Source organism: Pan paniscus, chromosome 6 (genome assembly GCF_029289425.2).
Source record: "Pan paniscus chromosome 6, NHGRI_mPanPan1-v2.0_pri, whole genome shotgun sequence".
NCBI lineage: Eukaryota > Metazoa > Chordata > Mammalia > Primates > Hominidae > Pan > Pan paniscus.
Genome location: NC_073255.2, coordinates 86,415,318 through 86,431,828, shown reverse-complemented (window position 1 = coordinate 86,431,828; position 16,511 = coordinate 86,415,318). Strand labels below are relative to the sequence as shown.

The 16,511-nt window shown below is 44.6% G+C and overlaps 1 long non-coding RNA gene across 1 annotated transcript in view; it reads right to left on the bottom strand.

Moving 5' to 3' along the window:
• Window positions 1-938: 938 nt before the first annotated feature.
• The window catches only part of LOC117981010 (uncharacterized), a 34,215-nt gene continuing 18,642 nt past the window's right edge, over window positions 939-16,511 (bottom strand). The window contains exon 3 of the long non-coding RNA XR_004672512.3: window positions 939-2,015. This is a non-coding gene — a long non-coding RNA (uncharacterized LOC117981010). The remainder of the gene's footprint in view (window positions 2,016-16,511) is intronic.

Here is a 16,511-nt window from a genome sequence, read left to right as displayed (position 1 = left end):
TGGTGCTGGATTAGAGTCAGAGATATCAGCATGAATTCATGTTTAGCTGAATAGGGAAACAAATGGATAAATACAGAAGCTATGGTAGATAAGTTGTATAAACATGGTGATATGGTTTAGCCCTGTGTCCCCACCCAAATCTCATCTTGAATTATACTCCCATAATCCCCACGTGTTGTGGGAGTGACCCAGTGGGAGATAATTGAATTGTGGTGACAGTTTCTCCCAGACTGTTCTAGTGGTAGTGAATAAGTCTCACGAGATCTGATGATTTGATAAGGGGAAACCCGTTTCACTTGATGCTCATTCTCTCTCTTCCCTGCTGCGATGTAAGACGTGTCTTTCACCTTCCACCACGATTGTGAGGCCTCCTCAGCCACATGGAATTGTGAGTCGAATTAAAAGTCTTTCTTTTGCAAATTACCCAGTCTCAGGTATGTCCTTATCAGCAGTGTGAAAACGAACCAATACACATGAGTTAGTACACACACATATTTTCTAGTTCTGTCAGCTTTTTGGGCCTAGAGGCAGTGATATCCCTGTAGAAATGAGCACATTAAGTGTTCAGATCTTGGTCTCTAATACCATTCTGCAATAAAAGGAAGCATAGCACCTTGCAGATATGACTGAAGCTAGGGCTGTGGCAGGGAAGATACAAGATGAAACTGAAACTTTTATGGTGCTAGAAAGTAAGAAAGTGGCTGGATGAGGCAGCTCAGGCCTGTAATCCCAACACTTTGGGAGGCTGAAGTGGGCAGATCACTTGAGCTCAGGAGTTCAAGACCAGCCTGGGCAACATGGTGAAATCTCGTCTCTACAAAAAAATACAAAAATTTGCCAGGGTTGGTGGCGTGCACCTGTTGTCCCAGCTACTTGGGGGTGCTGAGGCAGGAGGATCACTTCAGTCTGGGAGGTCAAGGCTGCAGTGAGCCATGTTCATGCCACTGCACTCCAGCCTGGGTGAAAAAGTGAGATCTCATCTCAAAAACAATTTTTTTTTAATTATCCAGAGGCATGCGCCTGTAGTGCCAGGCACTTGGAAGGCTGAGGTGGGAGGATCGTTTGAGCCCAGGAGTTCAAGCCTGCAGTGAGCTATCATTGCACCACTGCACTCCAGCCTGGGTGACAGAGCAAGACCCCATCTCAAAATAAACAAAAAAAGAAAGTAAGAAAGGACTCAAAAAACAAAAGGATAGGGCATGTCAAACTCTGAAAGATTCTAAATGGCCAAAGCTGCAACAACTTAAACAACAAAATAAATAGCCTAGTATTGGATTATAACCCAAAGTATACAAGAAACAACCGTGAGTCCATACTGATTGTATTAGTCCATTTCCTCCCCTCCACACATGGGGATTACAAATCAAAATGAGATTTGGGTGGGGACACAGAGCCAAACCATACTACTGATTTAAGTAAACGACTGAGTAAAATAATTGTGGACCTTAGAGACAAATCTTCCTTACAGAAGAATGAAAGAAGTATACAAAGGGGAAAAATCGGCAGGGTGGGTTAGCTCATGCCTGTAATCCCAGCACTTTGGGACACCAAAGTGAAAGGATCACTTGAGCCCAGAAGTTGGAGACCAGCCCGGCAACAGAGTGAGACCCTGTCTCTACAAAGCCTTCTTAAAAATTAGCTGGACGTGATGGCACATGCCTGTAGCCCCAGCTACTTGGGAAGCTGAGGTGGGAGGATCATTTGAGCCTGGGAGGCTGAGGCTTCAGTGAGCAGTAATTACGCCACTACACTCTAGCCTGGGTGAGACAGCAAGTCATGTCTCAAAAAAAAAAAAAAAAAAAAAAAAAAGAGAAGAAAACGAGGGAGTGGGGAGAAAAATAAGGTAACATTACAGAGAAGAAATCTGGCAAGCAGCAAACACTTCTTTTACCCGATGATCGAGATCAAGGTTAGTATCAGTGATACGTCATGTTAATAGTACATACCTTTCATGTGATGTGACGAAAATGGTATTTCATCTCTATAGTCTTCCTTCCAAAATCCCAAAGCTCAACCTAGCCATAAGAAAAACATCAGACAAGCCCACATTGAGAGAATTCTACAGAATACCCAGCAGTATTCCTCAAGACTGTCAAGGTTATCAAACACAAGAAAAGACTTGAAAACTGTCACAGATCAGAAGAAACAAAGGACAGATGACAATTTAGTGTAATGTGGTGTCTTGGATGGAATCCTGAAAAAGAAAGAAAACATCAGTGAAAAAAAAAACCTACTGAAATCTGAGAAAGCTGGAAGTTTAGTTAATGGTAATATACCAGTGTTGGTTTCTCAGCTGTAACAAATGTACCATGGTAATGTCAGACTATATATAACTATTCCATTATATAACTATAATGGAAACCAGATGGGGGGGGCATATGGGAGCTCTCAGAACTAACCCTGAAATGTTTCTATACATCTAAAATTATTCTAAAACAACAAGGATTTTGTTTGTTTTTAATACAGGACAAATTGGAAAAAGTAAGAAATCTGGCATGGTTAGCATATCAGTTGACTGGCACAATGAGAGGAGATGAGGCTTGATGGTGTTTGGGGTCAGATTCTAGGAGCTCTGTAAACTGTATCAGTTAGGAACACGAGGCCAGCAGTGCTTAACAAGTAAGGGTGTTTTTAGTTACACAATGGGAAGTCTGCAAGTAGGCTCTACTAAGCTGGCAAAGAAACTCTTGTTCTTACCATCATTACTATGTTTTTTTTCTTTCTTTCTTTTTTTTTTTTTTTTTTTTTGAGACAGAGTCTTGCTCTGTTGCTCAGGCTGGAGTACAGTGGTGTGATCTCGGCTCACTGCAACCTCCACCTCCTGGGTTCAAGCGATTCTCCTGCCTCGGCCTCTCGAGTAGTTGGGATTAGAGGTGCACGCTACCACACCCAGCTAATTTTTGTATTTTTAGTAAAGACGGGGTTTCGCCATGTTGGCCACGCTCGTCTCGAACTCTTGACCTCAGGTGATCCACCCACCTCAGCCTCCCAAATTTCTGGGATTACAGGCGTGAGCCACCATGTCTGGACACTATATGGTTTTTGTTTGTTTGTTTGTTTTTGTTTTTGTTTTTGTTTCAAACAGGGTCTCACTTCATCACCCAGGCTGGGGTGCAGTGGCATGCTCACAGCTCACTGCAGCCTCAACCTCTAGGCTCAAGAGATCCTCCTGCCTCGGCCTCCCTAGCAGCGGGACTACAGGTGTACTCCACCACATCCGGCTAATTTTTTAATACTTTTTGTAGAGATGGGGGTTTCACTGTATTGCCCAGGCTGGTCTTAATCTTCTAGGTTCAAGTGATCCTCCTGCCATGGCCTCCAAAAGTGCTGGGATTACAGACGTGAGCCACTGTGGTTTTTGATTTTCATTTTCATAATTGTAAAATGGTCACACTATAGGAGCATTTTTGCAGGAAAAGGAAAAAGTGAATCAGAAAGGACCAAAGGAGCCTGATGGGTGAATCTGTCTCCTCTCTGACACTTTCCCATAAGCCCCACCCTGCACACTTCGACTTCTTCTCATTGGCCAGAAGGGATCACATGGCCATTTCTCTTTTTTATTTAGAGGCAGGGTCTTGCTCTTTTGCCCAGGCTGGAGTGCAGTGGTGTAATCATAGCTGACTGCGCCTCAACCACCTGGGCTCAAGCAATCCTCCTGTCTCAGCCTCCCAAATAGCTGGGACTACAGGCATGTGCCACCATTCCTGGTGGCTAATTTTTGTATTTTTTTGTAGATACAGAGTTTTGCCATGATGCCCAGGCTGGTCTCGAACTCCTGGGCTCAAACAATCCTCCCACCTTGGCCTTCCAAATTGCTAAGATTCCAGGTGTGAGTCACCGCACCCAACCACATGAATATTCCTTACTGCAAGAAAGCCTAGGAACGCTAATTTTCCTTACTGGACACAATGACTCTCCAAACAAAATCAGTATCCTGTTTGTAAGGAGGAAGAGAGGGATATTGAGAAGTTGACTCTGTAGTAGTATAGTTACACAGGCAGAGATAAATTACTTTTATTTGATCCTATGGGCAGAACGGAGTTTCATACTTTTCTTTTTTTCACTGTGTCACCCAGGCTGGAGTGCAGCAGCCCAATCTCAGCTCACTGCAACTTCTGCCCCCCGGGTTCAAGCAGTTCTTGTTCCTAAGCCTCCTGAGTAGCTGGGATTACAGGTGCGTGTCACCACATGTGGCTCATTTTTGTATTTTTAATAGAGATGGAGTTTCATCATGTTGGCCAGGCTGGTATCAAACTCCTGATCTCAGGTGATCCACCTACTGTGGCCCCCCAAAGTGCTGGGATTACAGGCGTGAGCCACCACAGCCTGTGACTTTCAGACATTTTTAAGCAAAGAAATAACATGATCACACGTTTGTTTTAGAAAGATCACTCTGGCCACTCTATCCATAAGATAGCAAAGCTTTCTTGGATCAAAAATTCCTCTGAAAATCTGAAAATCTAATGATAGCTGTAGATTCTCTCCCCAGGGGGCTGGGCAAGGGGAATGTATATATGCACAGAATTTTCTTTTTCTTTTACTTTTTCTTTTTCTTTTCTTTTCTTTTTTTTTTTTTTTTTTTTGAGCCAGGGTCTCACTCTGTCACCCAGGCTGGAATGCAGTAGTGCGATTTTGGCTCACTGCAACCTCTGCCTCCCAGATTCAAGCAACTTTCCAGCCTCAGCCTCCCAAGTAGCTGGGATTACAGGTGCTCACCACCGCACTTGGCTAATTTTTGTGTTTTTAGTAGAGATGGGGTTTTGCCATGTTGGCCGGGCTGGTCTCGAACTCCCGACCTCAATGATCCATATATGCACAGAATTTTCTAACCAGTTATAGGATGGGCTTCAAACTCTCCGAAGCTCATGGACATCAGGAAATAACTCCCGGCTTACAGGTTAAATCAGAGGGTGAAGAGACAAGAGGCAGAGGGACCGATTAGGCAGTTTTTGAAGTTGTCTGAAGAGAGGCATAGCAAAGGCTCAAACCACACAGATAGTGTGGAATAGGAATTAGTGGGGAATTGGATTAAAGAGGCAAGGCAGGCTGGGTGCAGTGGCTCATGCCTATAATCCCAGCACTTTGGGAGGCGAAGGCCGGTGGATCATTTGAGGTCTGCAGTTCAAGACCAGCCTGACTAACATGGCGAAACCCTGCCTCTACTAAAACTACAAAAATCAGCTGGGCATAGTGGCGCATGCCTGTAATCCCACTACCCGGAAGGCTGAGGCAGTAGGATCACTTGAGCCCAGGAGAGAGAGGTTGCAGTGAGCTGAGATCGTGCCACTGCACTCCAGCCTGGGCAACAGAGTGAGACTCTGTCTCAAAAAAAAAAAAAAAAAAAAAAAGACACAAGGCTAAGGCAGAAGGATAGCTCGAAGCCGGGAGTATGAGACCATCCTGAGAAACATAGTGAGACTTCTTAGTCTATTAAAAAAAAAATGTTTTTTTTTTGAGACAGGGTCTCACTCTGTTGCCCAGGCTGGAATGCAGTGGTGCAATCACAGTTCACTATAGCCTCAACCTCCTGGGCTCAAGTGATCCTCCCACCTCAACCTCCCAAGTAGCTAGGACTACAGGTATGCACCACCACACCTGGCTAAATTTTTATTTTTGTAGCGACAAAGTCTCACTGTGTTGCCCAGGCTGGTCTCAAACTCCTGGGCTCAAGTGATCCTCCCACCTCCGTCTCCCAAAGTGCTGGGATTACAAGCATGAGCCACTGTACCTGGCCTCACAAAAAAATTTTTTTTAATTAACCAGGCTCACCTGTGGTCCCAGCTACTCAGTAGGATGAAACAGGGGAATCTCTTGAGCCCAGGAGTTGGAGGCTGCAGTGAGCTATGATCACACCACTGCACTCCAGCCAGAGCAACAGAACAAGACCCTGTCTTTCAAATTAAAGAAAGAGAGAGACAATCAACAGGACTCAGTGTTTAATTAGAAAGGTTATTTAGATTGGTTGGGAGAATTAAAGAAGTCAAAGATTACTGAGATGCAGTAGCTCAAGCCTGCAAACCCAGTACTTTGGGAGGCTGAGGAGGGCGGACTGCTTGAGCCCAGGAGTTCGAGACCCAGCTTGACAACACAGTGAGACCCACCCCCCATCTCCACAACAAACAAAAATACTAGCCTCTCATGGTAGTACACTCCCATGGTCCCAGCTACTCAGGAGGCTGAGATGGGAGGATCACTTGGGTCCAGAAGGTTGAAGCTGCCATGAGCCATGATCTGCACTCCAGTCTGGGCAACACAGACCCTGTCTCAAAAACAAACAAACAACAATGACAAAAAAACAGGCCGGGCGTGGTGGCTCATGTCTGTAATCCCAACACTTTGGGAGGCCGAGGCAGGTGAATCACTTGAAGCCAGGAGTTCAAAACCAGCCTGGCCAACATGGCGAAACCCTGTCTCTACCAAAAAAGACAAAAATTAGCCAGGCATGGTGGCACACGCCTATAATCCCAGCTACTGGGGAGGCTGAGGCATGAGAATCACTTGAATCTGGGAGGCAGAGGTTGCAGTAAGCTTACATCAAGCCACTGCACTCCAGCCTGGGTGATAGAGAGAGACTGTCTCAAAAAAAAAAAAAGATTACTGAGTATTTTAATCTTAAGTAACTGAAAGGATGGTTATGCTGGTAACCAAACAAGGACTATGGGAGAAGCTCTAAGGGGAAGGATCATGACTGTAGCTTGAACCTGCTGAGTGTAGCGGGCCTGAAGTATATCCAGGTGCCACCTCACAGCAGGTAAAAGGAATTCCAGACCTGACCTCAGTAGAGACACGGGACTGAAGCAGTGAGAGCACACCAAGTACTCGCCAATCTACTCACATTCAAAACATTGCGAAATGCTAGAGTCTTCCCATTCCTGTATTCAGTTCAAAACTATTTCATGGGTAAGCACATTTCTGGAAAAAGAAAAAACAACTATTTCAAGCATGATGATAAACTTCTCTCAGTACAAAACTCCTTTTTTTTTTTTTTTTTTTTTTTGAGGCAGAGTCTTGCTCTGTCGCCCAGGCTGGAGTACAGTGGTGCGATCTCAGCTCACTGCAACTTCTGCCTCCAGGTTCAAGTGATTCTCCTGCCTCAGCCTCCCAAGGAGCTGGGACTACAGGCGAGCCCTACCATAGCCAGCTAATTTTTTGTATTTTTAGTAGAGACGGGGTTGCACCATGTTACCCAAGCTGATCTTGAACTCCTGAGTTCAGGCAATCTGCCCATCTCAGCCCCCCAAAGTGCTAGGATTACAGGCGTGAGCCACCATGCCCAGTCACAAAGCTCCTTTTAAAAATTATTATGTGACCTACGAGAAATAAAAGTGCTCCAGCCATCTCAAGTTTCAGTCCTGAAATTAGAATTTGCTTCTTCTGAGAAACAGTGAACTTTACATGTCCAAAGTCAAATCAACCTCTTGGATGACGAATCTTATAATCACACTTAAATAATGGCTCAGCAAAGCGTTGTAGGATAAGTTAGTGTAAAAAAAAAAGCAAATTAGAAATCACTTGAGGAGGAGGACAACATCGTGGTTAAGAGGACAGGCATTGGTAACAGGCTGAACTAGATACAGATCCTGAGTTCACCACTGACTAGCAGTCTGATCCTAGGCAACTTACTAAATCTCTCACATCCTCCATTTCCTAGTCTGCAAAATTAGGTTTAAAAAAATAGCTGGACCAGGCTCAGTGGCTCATACCTGTAATCCCAGCACTTTGGGAGGCTGAGGTGGGCAGATCACCTGAGGTCAGGAGTTGGAGACCAGCCTGGCCAACGTGGTGAAACCCTGTCTCTACTACAAATACAAAAATTAGCTGGGCGTGGTGGTGGGCGCCTGTAATCCCAGCTACTCTGGAGGCTGAGTCAGGACTTGAATCTGGGAGGCAGAGGTTGCCGTGAGCAGAGATGGCACCATTCCACTCCAGCCTGGGTGACAAGAGTGAGACTCCATCTAAAAAAAAACTAGCCAAGACTGATGCCTCACACCTGTAATCCCAACACTTTGGGAGGCTGAGAGGATCACTTGAGCCCAGGAGTTCGAGACCAGCCTGGGCAACATAGTGAGACTCCATCTCTACAGATAAAAAATTTTTTAAATTAGCTGGGTACGGTGGTACATCCCTGTAGTCTCAGCTACTCGGGAGGCCAAGACAGGAGGATTGCTTGAGCCCCAGAGTGGGAGGCCACAGTGAGCTATGATCATACCACTGCACTCCAGCCTGGGTGACAGAGCCAGACTCTGCCTGAAAAAAATTAAAATAAATAAATAAAAATAGTTCATATATATAGTACCCCACGGAAGAGTTATTGTGAGAAATGAATGAGCTATAATGTCTGGCATGTACTAAGTCCTTAAATAAGTGTTTATTCATAGTGGTAGCAGTCTGGTAGTAGTAGTAGTATTTGCATACTTAGTATGATAGAGAATTATGATATGCAGGAAACTAAGTTTCTTGAATTAGTGCAGAAATGTTTTTAGTTACACAGTCACTCTTCAGCTTGCCAAGACCGTACAATATTTTACAGTAAAGGAGTAATAAAACATTGAATTAATTCATTTTGTCACCAGTTTATGACTTTAGGGAAAAGCAGGCTGGTTTACAAGAGGAAAAAAAGTGAATTGGTTATTTCTTTTTATTTATTTTTTCAGAAAGCCAGCATTTTTAAACCCTCATTTTGAAAGGAAAAGTCAGTCTCGCGGCAGTGGTTTTCCCCACTTTTGTAGAAAAACAAGGGTTTTTTTTTTTTTTTTTTGAGACAGAGTTTCGCTCTGTCACTCAGGCTGGAGTGCAGTGGCCCGATCTCAGCTCACTGCAACCTCAATCTCCCAGTTTCAAGCAATTCTCCTGTCTCAGCCTCCTGAGTAGCTGGGATTACAGGTGCGCACCACCACGCCCAGCTAATTTTTGTATTTTTAGTAGAGATGGGGTTTCACCATGTTGGCCAGGCTAGTCTCCAACTCCTGACCTCAGGTGATCCGCCCGCCTCAGCCTCCCAGAGTGCTGGGATTACAGGTGTGAGCCACCGCGCCTGGCCAAAACAGGGCTTTCTTAACTTCCAAGAAGGGCTCCAAAAGGAAGCTAAGGTGATGCAGGCAGTGTAGCCACGGACTTTCTGCAAAAAACTTGATGATCTAGTCAGGCCAAACAGAAAGAAATGCTGTAGGCAAGATTACCCCGTTTGTAAAACATCAGCAGAAACAAATCCCACCTATTTACAGGATGACATGTGATGGAAGCACAATGGAGTTAGCTCTCTTTACAACAAAAGTTTAAAGGCAGTTACCTTGCAGGCAAAGAAAGAACATGTAATTAATTAATGCCAGAGATTGTTGTCCATAATGAAGAAGACACAATGTACCGCCATTAGCCTCATTTGCATTTGATTCAGAAGACTCTTCTCATGCAAACACACCCGTTTTATTTTAGATTATTATTTAGGTGATGGATTAAAACCAGGAAGCTTGAACATAGCAAGGAACATTTTCTTCCAGTGCCTTTCACACATATCCAGTTTGGCATTCTGCACATTGTAGGCAGCTGAGAACAGTTGATGATTTTGACCTTGAGATGAGTAATTAGAAGAGAAATCAATTCTAAATCATGAATGTCAACAAATACTTTAAAATATTATAATTGATTTTGGTCGGGCGTGGTGGCTCGTGCCTGTAATCCCAGCACTTTGGGAGGTTGAGGCGGGTGGATCGCTTGATGTCAGGAGTTCGAGACCAGCCTGGCCAACATAGTGAAATCCTGTCTCTACTAAAAATACAAAAATTAGCTGGGCGTGGTGGCACATGCCTGTAATCCCAGCTACTCAGGAGGCTGAAGCAGGAGAATTGCTTGAACCTGGGAGGCAGAGGTTGCAGTGAGCTGAGATGGCGCCACTGTACTCCAGCCTGGGCGACAGACCAAGACTCCATCTCAAAAAAAAAAAAAAAAAAAAGATTTCATAGACGGAGGACAAAATAGAGCAAGGATTAAAAGCCACTCAATAGCTGCAAAATTGTGGACGCCTGAGCCTGGAGTTCATTATCTGCAAAGTGGGAATATCATAACAGGGCCTACACTATGAACTTGTTCCCAGGATTGAGAGCTTTTGCAACATACTCTGCCCAGGAACTGAAAAAAACATAAGCAATCAATAAATAGTCCTGTTTATATTGGGTTGGTGCAAAAGTGATTGCAGTTTTTGCAATTTACTTTTAATGGCAAAAACCGCAGTGACTTTTGCACCAACCTATAATATTAGTCCTCTTTGGAAATAATTAGAAAATAGCCCTCAGGGGTTGCTGTAGTGGGGGTTAAATTTCTCCTCTACTCTCCTAGGATCTCCAGCTGGGCCTTAGAATTACACTGACATAAAACACATTAACAGGACCAAAGCCTGCAAATTCTATTTAATAATTTTTACATACATGGGAGACTACGCAAGAAAAATCAAGACCCCAAGGAGTTAGGGTCTGTGGACTCAGAAAATCTGAGACAGGTCTCAGTTAATTTAGAAAGTTTTTTTTGCCAAGGCTGAGGACGCACGCCTGTGACAGCCTCAGGAGGTCCCGATGACACATGCCCAAGATGGTCGGGGCACAGCTTGGTTATATACATTTTAGGGAGCCATTGGTTCGGTCTGGAAAGACGGATGCATTGTTTTTTTGTTTTGTTTTGTTTTGAGATGGAGTCTTGCTCTGTCGCCCAGGCTGGAGTGCAGTGGCGCGATCTCGGCTCACTGCAAGCTCTGCCTCCCAGGTTCACGCCATTCTCCTGCCTCAGCCTCCCAAGTAGCTGGGACTACAGGCACCCACCACCATGCCCGGCTAATTTTTTGTATTTTTAGTAGAGACGGGGTTCCACCGTGTTAGCCAGAATGGTCTCGATCTCCTGACCTCGTGATCCGCCCGCCTCGGCCTCCCAAAGTGCTGGGATTACAGGCGTGAGCCACCACGCCCGGCCAGTTGCATTCTTTTGAGTTTCTGATTAACGTTTCCAAAGGAGGCAATCAGATACGCATTTATCTCAGTGAGCAGAAGGATAACTTTGGATAGAAAGGGAGGCAGGCTTTATCAGAAGCAGTTCCCAGCTCAAATTTTCCCTTTAGCTTGGTGATTTTGGGGGCCCAAGATATTTTTCTTTCACAGGCCCAAAATTTATACATCAGGTTTGACAAAAAGTAGTAAATTGTGAAAATGTGACAAGAAAAAGTGGTTTACTTGGGCCAGGGTAGTTAATTGTGGAAAAGTAACCAGGAAGATAAGGGTTCATTTAGCAAGGTTTGTTTGTATGAGTTTCTCTCAGCCTCAACTCTCCACCTCTAGTGATGACTGTCTTCCTCCTGGTACGGAAAGGGCACCTTTCACACAGTTTTACCTCCTACTTTAATAAAGAAGAAAAAAGGAAGATCAGAGTGTGTCATTACATCTGCAGTTTTTTCAAGTGCCTTTAATTCAAAATAATCAATATACCAAAGTGGTCTATTTTGGGGGGAACATATTCTGACATCCTTTATTGCTTTCACACATGGGGTACAACCCAAGTCAAAGGCAGTAAGTATGCTTAAAATAAACATCAGACAGAGAAAGGATCCCCTTTTAGGGTCCTGCAGGGTCCCAAGCATGGAAATAAAGGAAAATCTTGAATTCCATCCAGGGAAATTCCAGGCACCTAGCTTACCCTGAGAAGTAAATGAACAACTTGGTAAGTAAGCAAGAAGGTAATGGTAGCTTAAAACAATAGCCAAGGAAGTTAGAGTCTGGAGATGTTTGGTTTCCTATAGAAACTAAACATAACATTTTAGCATATGTCCCTGAGTTGTTTTTCAGAAACCCGGACCCCCACACAATGGATCTGCTGGCACACAGATCTCAGATAAGGAGAAACTGAGGCCTGAACTCTAACCTCCGTTATTTTGCTCTAAACTTCTTCCTGAGGAGCTTGGAGGCAGTCACACGCACGAACCAGAGCTAACATTCTTTTCTGCTGATCCCAATTTTTTAGACAAAGCTTTGCCTCCTGAATCAATCGCAAGTCAGAAAGTCCTTGAATCCATCTATGACGTGTGGGCCTCCTGCTTTGAGAGATATCCTGTCTTTTTAGGTCAAACCAATGTATAGCCTCCATTTATTTATTTATTTATTTAGAGATGGAGTTTCGCTCTTGTCTCCCAGGCTGGAGTGCAATGGTGCAATCTCGGCTCACTGCAACCTCCACCTCCTGGATTCGAGTGATTCTCCTGCCTCAGACTCCCAAGTAACTGAGATTACAGGAGCCTGCCACCATGCCCAACTAATTTTTGTATTTTTAGTAGAGAAGGGGTTTCTCCATGTTGGTTAGGTGGGTCTCGAACTCCTGACCTCAGGTGATCCACACGCCTTGGCCTCCCAAAGTGCTGGCAGTATAGGAGTGAGCCACCGCACCTGACCTCCATGTATTGATTTATGATTTTGCCTGTAGCTTCTGCTTTCTTGGAAATTACCCCTGCCTTTAAAAACCCTTATCTGCAAGCCATCCGCAAGTTCAGGTCTTAAGCATGAGCTGCCCTGATTCTCCTTGCTTTGTACCTGCAAATAAGCAACTCCCTCTATGCCAATGCAAAACCCCAGTGTGGATATCTGGTCTTACTGTGCCGGGCAAGCAGACCCCAGTTTGGTTCTGAGAGACAGGACTAGCTGGATTTCCTAGGCCGACTAAGAATTCCTAAACCTAACACTGGGGAATGTGACCGCACCTACCTTTAAACACGGGGCTTGTAACTCAGCTCACACCCAACCAATCAGGTAGTAAAGAGGGCTCACTTAAATACAAATTAGGCTAAAGCAGGAGGTAAAGAAATAGTCAAATCATATATGGCCAGACAGCACAGTGGGAGGGACAATGATCGGGATATAAACCCGGGCATTTGAGCAGGGAGCGGCAACCCCCTTTGGGTCCCCTCCCATTGTATGGGAGCTCTGTTTTCACTCTATTAAATCTTGCAACTGCACACTCTTCCGGTCAGTGTTTGTTACCGCTGGAACTGAGTTTTCGCTCACCGTCTACCACCACTGTTTGCCGCCATTGCAGACCCACAGCTGACTTCCACCCCTCCAGATCCGGCAAGGCGTCCGCTGCGCTCCTGATCCAGCGAGGCGCCCATTGCCGCTCCCCATGGGGCTAAGGGCTCGCCATTGTTCCTGCGCGGCTAAGTGCCCTGGTTCATCCTAATTGAGCTGAACACTAGTCCCTGGGTTCCATGGCTCTCCGTGACCCATGGCTTCTAATAGAGCTGTAACACTCACTGCATCGCCCAAGGTTCCATTCCTTGGAATCCGTGAGGCCAAGAACCCCAGGTCAGAGAACAAAAGGCTTGCCGCCATGTTGGGAGTGGTCCGCTGCCATCTTGGGAGCTCTAAGAACAAAGACCTGCTGGTAACAGTTCTATAACAAGAACTGCCTTCCGAGGTAGGAACTCTGATTATATATCCATTTTACCCATGAGGAAACTGAGATGAAGAGAGGTTAAATGACTTGCCTAAGGGCACACAGAACCAGAATTTGAACCCAACTTCCTCTGCACTATTCCATGACTATTTCTGTTGGAACGGGGCTTGAAGGTATTAATGATATATTTCCCACTGTCTGCAAAACTTCCAGGGCAAGGAAGAAGGGGTGGATTTGGGAACGGAATAGGTCATCAGGAGCCATTTTAGAACCCTCCACAAAGATAGCTAATATGATCCCTGTGGGATCAAAGACAAAGCTCAATGACCCTCAGCCCCAAAGATCCACAGACAGCCAGGGTTCTAAAGCTGCCCAGACAAGGGCAGAGAAAAGAAGCCCAGGAGAAAAAAGATGGGGCTGTCTGGAACTCAGCCCATTCCTAGCCTAAAGGTGGAAGGAAAGGCCGGGCGCAGTGGCTCACGCCTGTAATCCCAACACTTTGGGAGGCTGAGGCAGGTGCATCACATGAGATCAGGTGTTCAAGACCAGTCTGGGCAACAGGCAAAATCCCGTCTCTTCAAAAAATTAGCTGGACATGGTCACACACACCTGTAGTCCCAGCTACTCAAGAGGCTAAGCAGGGAGGATGTCTTGAGCCTGGGAGGGGAGGTTGCAGTGAGCTGAGAATGTGCCACTGCACTCCAACCTGGGTGATGGAGCAAGACCCTGTCTAAAAAAAAAGAGGGGGGAGGGGGAGGACAGATAATATTGTGCATTAGGGTCATTGTAATACATGATTTTCTTTTTCTTTTCTCTTTTTTTTTTCTTTTTTTTCTTTTTCTTTTTTTTTTTTGAGACAGAATTTTGCTCTTGTCTCCCAGGCTGGAGTGCAATGGCACGATCTCAGCTCACCGCAACCTCCACCTCCTGGGTTCAAATGATTCTCCTACCTGAGCCTCCCGAGTAAGTAGCTGAGATTACAGGTGTGCGCCACCACATCTGGCTAATTTTTGTACTTTTAGTAGAGATGGGGTTTCACCATGTTGGCCAAGCTGGTCTTAAACTCCTGACCTCAAGTAATTCACCCACCTCGTCCTCCCAAAGTGCTGGGATAACGGGCGTGAGCCACCACGGCCGGCCCATTGTAATACACGAATTTCATGAAGGATTTTTCTCAAACCATATTTTTATCTGGTTACACAAGTAATACATATTTATTAGAATTATCTTGGGAAATATACACAAGTAAAAATAATACCACCACCAGACACAACCACATTTAATAGTCTGATGTATTCATTTCTGTTTTGTTTTATCTAAATACATACATTTTAACACCAAAAAATGCTATTATCCTGTTCTTGCTATTCCGTAGCCTGCTTTTCCAGGTAATATTTCATTCACCTTTTCCCAAAGCATGAGTGTTTCCCCCTGAGTTCCATTTAACAACTGCAGTTCCCCCTGAGCACATTTAACAACTGCAGGTACAGTAGGTCCCCAGCTTTGCACATGTATTCGGACTTACTCAAACAGTCTAATTTTGAGATGTCAGGGTGGCTTCTAGATTTTTTTTACTATTATGAACAATGCTTCTTGTACAAACATATTTACCAAAGTCATGATTATCTCCCTAGAATAAATTCCTAGATGAAACTGCTAGGCCAAACGACATGCTTGTTTTCAAGGCTTAAATGAATTCTGCCAAATGTATTGAATTGAAATGAACACTGCACTTCAGTAAAGATGCTCTGATTTATATTCCCACTAGCAATGTATGAGGATGCTGTCTTCAAAACCAAGGTGTGAAAAGCTGCTTGGTTATTGAATGCTAGCAGCTCTGTTAATGTAGATTAATAGTTAAAATACAACTAGATTAGAGCAAGAACAAGTCTGTTCTGTCCTCTCTAAAGGGTTTACTCACCTACCTCCCGGGTTTTTTTGCTTTTGTTTTTGTTTTTGTTTTTGAGACAGGATCTCACTCTTTCGCCCAGGCTGGAGTGCAGTGGCACAGCCTCGACTTACTGCAGTGTTGACCTCCTGGGCTCAAGCAATCCTCCCACCTCAGCCTCCCAAGTAGTTGGGACCACAGGCATATGCCACCATGCCCAGCTAATTTTTGTATTTTTTGTAGAGATGGGGTTTCACCATGTTGCCTAGGCTGGGCTCAAGCGATCCGCTCTACTTAGTCTTCCGAAGTGTTGGGATTGCAAGCAGGAGCCACCGCACCAGGCCCCTTTCTTCTTCCTATATCTTTATTACTTCGGATAAAAAGAACAGCCCTAATTCTATCATTGGTTTACACAGGAAACAGTGGTACCCGCTTCCTATAGGATGCTGGGTGCTGCTGAGGTAATCCATTGTCTAGATTTTATCTAACTTTGTAAATTCTTATCCTTTTAAAGGCATGTTGCTAATTAAGGGAACATTCCTTTGAAGGTAAGAACTCTATTGACATATTAAATGACAGGACTCCTGGACAAATCACCCATCAGCTCCAAGAATCCCTCTTCCTGGATAACTACTTTAACTATCTGACACCATATAAAAATTCACATCTTAAATCACAACAGGGGCCGGGCATGGTGGCTCAAGCCTGTAATCCCAGCCTTTGGGGAGGCTGAGGTGGGCGGATAGCTTGAGCTCAGGAGTTGGAGACTAGCCTGGGCAACATGGCAAAACCCCATCTCTACAAAATAAAAAAATAGAAAAATTAGCCTGGCGTGGTGGCATGCACCTGTAGTCCCAGCTATTCAGGAGGCTGAGGCAGGGGGATGGGTTGAACCTGGGAGGCAGAGGTGGTAGTGAACTGAGATTGCACCACTGCACTCCAGCCTGGGCGACAGAGTGAGACCCTATCTCAAATAAATAAATAAAATAAAATAAAATAAAATCCCAGCAGGTATGACCTCTTTGGGTTCCTTTACTGATAAGAAAGACTCTTTGATTCCAAAAGCCTAAAAATCCAGGATCATAGTAAGGAAGGATTGGAAGCTACTGATCAAATATTTGGTGGAGTTCCAGGATCAATCTATTTCCAGTGTGTTGCAGAAAAGTTAATTTATGGCAGAAAACCATGATTAATTTCAGAATAA